Below are 8,820 nucleotides of genomic sequence, written 5' to 3' on the forward strand. Positions count from 1 at the left end.
AATAATGTTACCAATCCAAACCACATCAGAAGCAATGGATTTCAGTGCTAAGTTAAATGAATGGACAATGCAAGGTGTCCAAAACACTTGTGGATATTTAGCTTCCACAATCATGCCAACAACCTTGCAAACAGGTGCATTATCTATAATGATTTGCAGGCAAGAATCAACACCTACATCTTCAATAACTTTAATAAACAACTCACCCATATGTTGTGCATCCTTGTATTCTCCAAGTGTATCCATTGCTTTCAAGAAAACTGGACCATTCAAGGAAGGCACCATGAAGTTGATGGGTGGGTGTCATGTTGGATCTATCCATCCATCAGAAACAATGCTAACCCCAGATGTTGGCCATGATGCTTTAATAGGCTCAAGCATTTTTTGCACCTCTTTTTTTGCCTTCGTCAACAATGTGGTTCTAAGCTTCTCTGAACTAGGAGGCACATACCCTGATGGAGGCCCTTGAGTTAGAGTTTGACACATCTCAATAAATAAAGGTGAGTGTGCAACATTAAAGGATATGAAGTTTTGATCGAAAAAAAAAGACAATGGTGAGATCAAGCTGTTCCCATTTCTCCTTTTGAAAAATCTTGTCCACTGGAACAAGTGAAATTGCCTTTATTTTTGCTACTTGTCCCCCACTAGAACTCTCAAATGGGAATTTGTTGTTGCCTTTCTTAAAAAATGGAAGGGGGCTGTCATTCTTGGTTTTTTTTTTTTGCTGCCACATTTGCTATACCAACGTTGGACTCTCTTTCCATTTCTTTCCCCTTTTGTAAACCCATTTTTGTACAGGCTCCAACTCCACAACATGGTAAAGCCAACAAATGACCTTTCACATGAAAATATGTGCTCGTGAAATTATTGTGGAAAAATTTTCATCTCCAATTCACATTGCCTCCTCCCTTCACCTTGTTGCTTGGCCCTTGCTCTCTTGTGACATATTTCCACAAGGGATATTTCTCAATGTTACATTGAAGAGGAAGTCTTCCCTCAACATTACTTGCAATAGTGGGAATACTTGCAACGAACTCTGATGAAATTGGTGGAAGATGGGCATCACCAATGGGGACATTCTTCCCCTTCCTTTGCCCCTTCCCTACTTCCGTTGATTGAGCCATGAATATTGTAAAAAAATAAACCAAAAATGCACAAATTTGTAAAAGAAATGCATATGCAAACTAATGTAATAAAAGTACAAAAGAAATAGAGAGGAAATGCACTTACCTGTTGCTTGAATCTCCTTGAAAAATGTTGCCACACCCTTTTCTCCTTGCTCCAAATCCCTCATAGCAAACCCACAACAAAAGAGAGAAGTGAAAGTGAATTAAAACAACAACAATTCGCCTTTTTTATGCCTCTTGGGTAACTTTTTCCGGATTTGCGTCTGGAAATCATGACACGTCATGTTCGATTAGGACACGAACCAAATTTGATCATGTCCCAATTAGACACGACGTGTCATGATTTCCGAACACGACTTGGCGACACGTCGACCCTTTTCAGCGAATCCGGTTTCATAGGTTGCAACAAATTTCTCTTTCAGAACTTTTCTTTAGCCCTCAGCCTCCTTTCCCCAATCTGCTCTCATGAAGAATTAATGCAATCTCTCTTTTCTTTTCCCCATTTTGTTTCCCTAAATGACTTTTGGGCAACCCTAAGATCTAATGGCTGAGATTCATTTTAATCAAGGGATGAGAATAAATGTGCATTTAATTCTCACTTTCTATTTTTTAACTCACCCATTAAATAAAGTACCCACATTGTACTTTATGTCTAAAGTCACTTTTCACTTTATAATTTAACATTGACTTTACCACTTATAAAGTCACTTTCACTTTATAAAGTCACACTTAGGAGAAGAATTATTTTAGACACTTTTCCCTACGTAGAGACTAACCCATGGGAAACCACTTGTCCAAGGTACATTAAAAATCAACATTCCCTCTTACTAGGGAAAGTGTTTCTTACCACATCCATCTTGTTCCTGAAATGGACATGCTTGCCTCTTGGCAAGGACTTTGTGAGAACAGTGACCTCCTGCTCATCTACCGATATATACTTCAACTTCACTGCCCCCTTTTGAACATAGTCCCTGATGAAATGATATCTAATGTCAATGTGTTTTGACTTGTCATGAAACACTAGATTCTCCATGACTTTAATGCAACTCTGACAATCACAGTGAATAATTGTCGGTCTCAACTCCTGATCAAATAAGCCATACAACAACTTGCGAAGCCAAATGGCCTCAAAACTAGCTTGGCTAGCAACCATATACTCAACCTCAAAAGAGCTCAAAGCAACTGACTTTTGCTTTCAACTGAATCACGACACAACTACCGAACCCAATCCAAAGCAACACCCTGAAGTGCTTTTCCTGTCAGAAGCACACCTTACCCAATATGAATCTGTGTAACCTGCCAACCTCACTCCATCTCCCCGCCTATAATCCAGACCATAATCAACAGTCCCCTGCATGAAGTGAAGAATGTGCTTTACAGCTACCTAGTGCACCGTCCTAGGCTCAACCATGAACAGGCTAAGTGTGTTCACTGCAAAGAATATATTTGGCCTAGTGTTGACCAAATACATCAAGGACCCAATAAGCCACCTATACAATGTGGGATCCACCAAACCAGAATCTAAAGCATGAAGCTTCTTCAAGTTGGTGATCATAGGTGTAGACATGGGTCTATAGTCTGGCATGTGAAATATGCTCAACACATCCACAGCATACTTCCCATGCCCCAAAAATTTATGCCCCTCCTCCTGCCACACCTCAAGCCCCAAAAAGTAATGCATCAACCCAATGTCCTTCATCTCGAACTCCATAGAAATATCCTCCTTGCAACCACTAATCAGTCTCTCTACCCCAGTAATGAACAAGTCATGAACATACAGCACAAGAATGAGTGAATCATCCCCTACAACAATGTAGTATAGGTTCAGATTTGCATCACTCTTCGTGAAACCCATCTGCTGCAAGTAAGTATCAATCCTCGAATACCAAGCTCTCAGAGCTTGCTTAAGTCTGTAGAGTGCTCACCTTGACTGGCATACATGGGTCTCCCACCCAAGTACCTCAAAGCCCCATGGCTGCTCAACATACACCTCCTCCTCTATAACTCCGTTCACAAATGTGGTCTTCAAATCCATTTGATTAATCTACCAACCCATTTCTGTAGCAATAGAAATAAGGGACCGAATATAAGTGTACCAAGCTATGGGAGCGAGGGTCTCAGCATAGTCAATTCCCTCTATCTGTGAGAACCCTCTAGCCACAAACCTCGTGTTGAACTTCTCAATGTTGCCATGCGCAACATGCTTGATCTTGTAGAGACACTTAGAAGTCACAACTGAATTGCCCTCAGGTCTAGGAACTACTTCCCAGACATTGTTCTTAATGATAGAGGCATACTCCTCCACCATAGCCTCTCTCCATACCTCCTAGCTAGCATCCTCCTCATAGCTAGTAGGCTCAGAGTCAACAATGTTGGTATCCTTGGCTCGATAACTGCAAAACCGCTCAAGTGGCACACTCTCCCTGTTCACCTCTTTGGAGGACCAATGGACTCCGCTTCCTTCAAGGTGTCTTGAAGCCACTTGGGCCTCCTCTTCCCTGAAGAAGCTTCCCCATATAGAACTTCATCCTCTACCCCCCAGTCTAGTGAACCTGAAGGTCTTCCAACTGACCCTGGTGTGCTTGTACTAGCACCTGTCCTCAAAGAACCTATACTAGCACCTATTCCTATGTTAGCTGAAGTGCCATGTGAACTTTGTACCAGTGGAATCCCTAAAGAAGTGCTCGTTGAACTCGCCACTGATGCCCTAGATGTCACTGACACTAAAGTACCACCTGTACCAGTCGATAGATAACCCTGAGGTCTTGCTCCCTGTACCTGACCTCCCTGTTGAGGAGAAGTCTGTGACTCTCTCTCATCATACTCCAGTGATCTATGATAGGCCCTCTCCTCCTCAAACTTCACATCCATCCTAATCACCACTCTCAGTTTAAAAGGAATGAAGATCTGATAGGCCTTTGAAGTCTCGCTGTAACCCATAAAGATACTCTTCTCTTCCATGGGTTCCAGCTTCGTCCTCTACTCCTAGGGGATATAAGAATATGTGAGACATCTAAAGATACGAAGATGTCCCACATGAGGCTTCTCTCCAATGAAAGCCTCCTCCAGATTCATATTCCCCAATACTCTATGATGATTCTTGTTTTCAAGATAAACAACACTATTGCAAGCCTCAACCCACAAAAACAAATGCAACTCGTGATCATGAATCATCGCTCTAGCATCCCCAACAATAGCTCTGTTCTTCCTTTCAGACACCCCATTCTACTAGGGGTTGTAAGGAATCATGAACTCTCTCCTAATTCTCTCATGTGCATAGAAGACAGAAAACCCACCATCGGTGTACTCACCACCATTATCTGACCTGAAGACCCAAATCTTCCTACTTTTCTACCTTTCCACAAGAGCTTTGAACTCTTTAAAGTGACTGAAGACCTCACCCTTCGTCTTCAAGAAATATATCCATGTCCTCCTAGAGTATTCATCAATGAATATAACATAATACTCATAACCACCCAAAGGCACATGAGACATATGACCACTAAAATCAGTATGAATCAAGTCTAGTATACATGTAGATCTATTATTGCTCGCTAGGAATGGAACTTGTGTACTTGCCCAAAGCACACCCTCTATAGACCTCATAATGCTCGACACTGAAATCAGGAACTCTAGTAGTGATCTCCCTTAGTACTCTCAGAGCTCCATGATGCATATGTGCCATCCTCTGGTGCCATAACTCACACAAGTCTCTACTACTAGTGGTACTAGTGTGAGTGCTACCAGATGTGCTACTCACCAATGCTCTTGCTGATTGAAAATTGAACCTATATAGTTTCCCAGAGTGAACTCTAATCACATTGGTAGAAGTGATGGAAGCTCCCCCAGGATGCATCAATACCTTCCATCCTTAGAAGGTGATGTCAAACCCCTTCTCCTCAATAGTAGACACTGAAATCAAGTTCTTCTTCATCCCCGGAACATACAAAACATCAATGACCTTCAAAGGAGGTAAATACTCCCTCTCAAAGGTCACAGTCCCCACATCAACAACTCTCACAATGTGGTCATCTCCTAGTACAATCTCAATATCAATTGCCCTCTCTGCAAGCTCTAAAAAGAACTCTTGTGCACCTGTCATATGGCCGGAAACCCCATTGTCTATGTACCACACATCAGATGATGTACTTATACTAGATGTAGAAGTAATAAATGCAAAGTCCTTGTCAAACTGTGAAGCAAAATGCTCCACCTCTACTGAAGATGTAATACCTTTCTTCCCCTTGCTCTTCCTCTCAGGACACGTAGCAGCATAGTGTCCCATCTTCTGACATGCCCAACATTTGACTTTGGACATCTCCATATCTTTCTTCTTATTCTTCTTCTCCTTTCCCTTAGCCTAATCTGATGAGGCCCCTTTCTTGGCCTTCCCTTTGTTCTCCCCCCTGGCTGTCAAGGGTACAACCTCCTCATCTTCTATCTTCACCCCACAACTGCCAATCTTTTGTATCTCATGCTCAACACAATCATCCCAGAATCTGTCCCAACTGGAAATATTCTCCCAAGAGGTAACAACATCTCCTAATACCTCCCAAGACTTAGGAAGTCCCACTACAACTACCCTGACTAACTTTTTGGGTGCAATTGCCTCACCAATAGCAGTCAAATCATCACATACTTGTTTGACCCTGCCAAGATAATGAACTACAGTTTCGGCCTTTTTCATCCCGATGTTCTTCAATTGTTCTTTGAGTACCATCTTGCTGCTTTCATTGGTACTTTGATAGAGAGTGGTTAGAGTTGTCCACATCTAACACACATATGTGTTTCCTCTCACCTAAGGAACCACATGCTCCTTCAAACTATCCATCAAAATCCTTTTTTCCTTTGCATTATTTTTTTTGAATTCAGCAAGTTCATCTGCAGTAGTAGGAGGTACAACCACTTGCCGCACTATGTCCCAAACTATTCCCTCCTCAAACATTGTCTAAATTATGTCCTTCCAAATGGAATAGTTGGATATCCCATCCATTCTGTCCTCTATCCTTAAGAACATGGTGTTAATTTTAGGTATGTTCTATGCTTAGAGCAATTTATTTCAATTTTCACAGTTAGCTCAATATCTTTTCCAGATTAGCAATCACATCAGCATAATAGTAAATTGAAGATAGAACATAAACATAAATCACAGAAGACAAGCCAAGATAGGAGGACACAAGATGTGGTGCTAGCCAAGGACAAACCCCATTGTGGGGAAACCCTTGATCAATTCTTCTTATATGTTCTTCATGTCGAAATTTCAAAGTCTATCTATTAGAAATTCTTCATGTACTATCTGATTTATTTTTCCCTACTTGTTCAGTTACTTAACAAGTTATTTACCATGTAAATGCTGAAAATAAATACAAGTATAGTATCAACACATACAGATCATCAACTGAAAGAATCAAGCACACAAGTAACACCGTTGTTTTTAGACTAATGTCCCCGAAAAAACCCAATGTGGGAAAACCGATGCAACTATTTAGAGGGTTTTATTATTATGCAATTTTCATAATAAAACATGGGTGCCAGAAATGGCTCACCCAACAGACAATGCCCTTGGTAGTAGTACCTCTTAATGGGAGACAAATATTCCAGCTAAATCACTGGATGAACGATCCCACAACAACAATGCAACTTTTGTTGCTCTGTGTCACTCTGATAATGATTGTGTCAACCTATCCAGCTCTCGAGCTCCAATCTATCCCACGGAAATCTCGCAGTGCTACCTCTAGATATTGCGTCAGCCTCTTTGGACCAACACCAGCCTATCTGGCCCAACTTCAGCCTCTTGAGGCTCTGTGTCAGCCTCTAGAGCCTCTGTGTCTCACACGCTGGCCCTCTTTGGCTCTACATAGCTCCTGCCTACCTTTGCGTGGCCTTTAGCTAGCTCTGCGTCAACCTCTCCCGACTTCTGCATTGATCCTCCCAGTAATAACTCTGCCTCTCTACTATGTATTCACTACCCCTCAGCTACAACTCAGATCACTTCACTTAATTTTGTCAACAAACCCTACCCTAGAAAATCGAGTTCTTGATCTCTCTTGGCGTGTTCTCCAACTAACCCTTAAGCCTCCTCTTATACTTTTTTTGTTGGTCCATCAATGGCTGAGATTAAATCTCTAATCAATGACTAATATTAGATTTGGCTTGATCCATGATTTTTGGACCATTCTAACCCAATTTTATATTAATTCACATTAATATTTTATTTTTCCTAAGTTTAGACTTAGGAACTCCATTAAAAACATTAATTACTTTAATATCTCCCAATTCGGTTAGATTCTGCCCAAACCATTTCTGGGTCTTGGAGATCTCATGTGCTTTAGCCTCTTCACCAAATTTCGTGGCTAGAGCACATCCGATGCTACCCCAAATCAACACTCCCTCTTATTGAGGACTATGCTTTAGTAATACTCCTCACAGAGTATCGCCTTGATCATCCAACATCAGTCCCTGTGCTCATGCTAAGCCTCCCCAGCCAAAATTCTTTTCACTGCTACATCATGTAATGTTTCCCATGACCCTACCATTGCCACTGCTGCATCTGTACAATAGCTCCCTCTACATCTGTGCTGCTGCCCATGGCCCTGCCACTACCACTGCTGCATCTGCACTACATCCCCTTCTCCTCATGCTACATCATGTTGCCCATAGCATTGCCACTGCTAATCGTTGCACTGCAACTCAGTTACTTAGAAATAAATAAATGATCCTCCCAACTCCGACATCTTTGTCAGGCTAGAAACACTCCCGATGCTGAAGCACCCTCTGTCACTGACAAGTGCTCCCTCTACTGACCTTTACAATGTTGCAACAACTCCATGCATCTCACAATTTTGCCTCACGCTATCTCGAGACTCCTACACTATAGCACCCTCTGTCACTCCATTTGCATCTGTCTCTATCGATATCTGTCAGTCCTGCTACTCCTATTTGGGGCTCCCATAGCAAGGTATAATCCAAGAGGTTGGGTACCTCAAGGATCCTACCATTCATCACCTGTAGTCCTCCTGACTAAAGCTCGATGTCTCCCCACTTCTTCTCAAGTGGCACATGAGCACTCATGGTACAGTCTTCATCTATCTCCACTTCTTTCCCCACCCTCGCTGGCGCTACATTGGTCTCAGAAGCCTCTCCCTTGCTCTTCTTCCTTAGACACTGGCTCTCATAGTGACCCAGTTCCCCACAATGGAAGCATTTGACCTTGGAGAGGTCCTTCTTCATCCGTTTCTCCTGCTTTCCCGTAGATGCTAGGGCAGAACCTTCTCTTCCTCCTTGATTCTAACCCCCTTTCTGTTGCTTCCCACCTTGGTTAGCCATCTGATCTCTTCTTGACAAAGAGCCGCCCACAGTTCCTCCCAATCCGAAAGGTTCGACCTTCCCAGTAAGCTCTGGATAAATACCTCCCAGTCCTTTGAGACTGCGTTCAGTGCGATCCTCATCAACATCTCCTCATCTGATGTGGCCCCTATGGAAGTCAGTTGATTCCAGATCTACATCAATCTCCCAAGGAAGATATCTATCTGCTCGCCCCTCTGCATCTAGTATGACCGCAACTAATTTTCTAGAAGCATCTTCCTCTGCATGGAAGTATGCTAATACAATTTCTTCAGGGCATCCCACATCTCATTTTCTATACCCTTCTTGGCAATATGTGGTACTACATGATCCTTGACCCCATCAAGAA

The sequence above is a fragment of the Pinus tabuliformis genome, chromosome 2_2 (assembly GCF_031772625.1).
Source record: "Pinus tabuliformis cultivar Carrire ecotype Pingquan chromosome 2_2, CPIR1, whole genome shotgun sequence".
In the NCBI taxonomy this organism is placed as follows: domain Eukaryota; kingdom Viridiplantae; phylum Streptophyta; class Pinopsida; order Pinales; family Pinaceae; genus Pinus; species Pinus tabuliformis.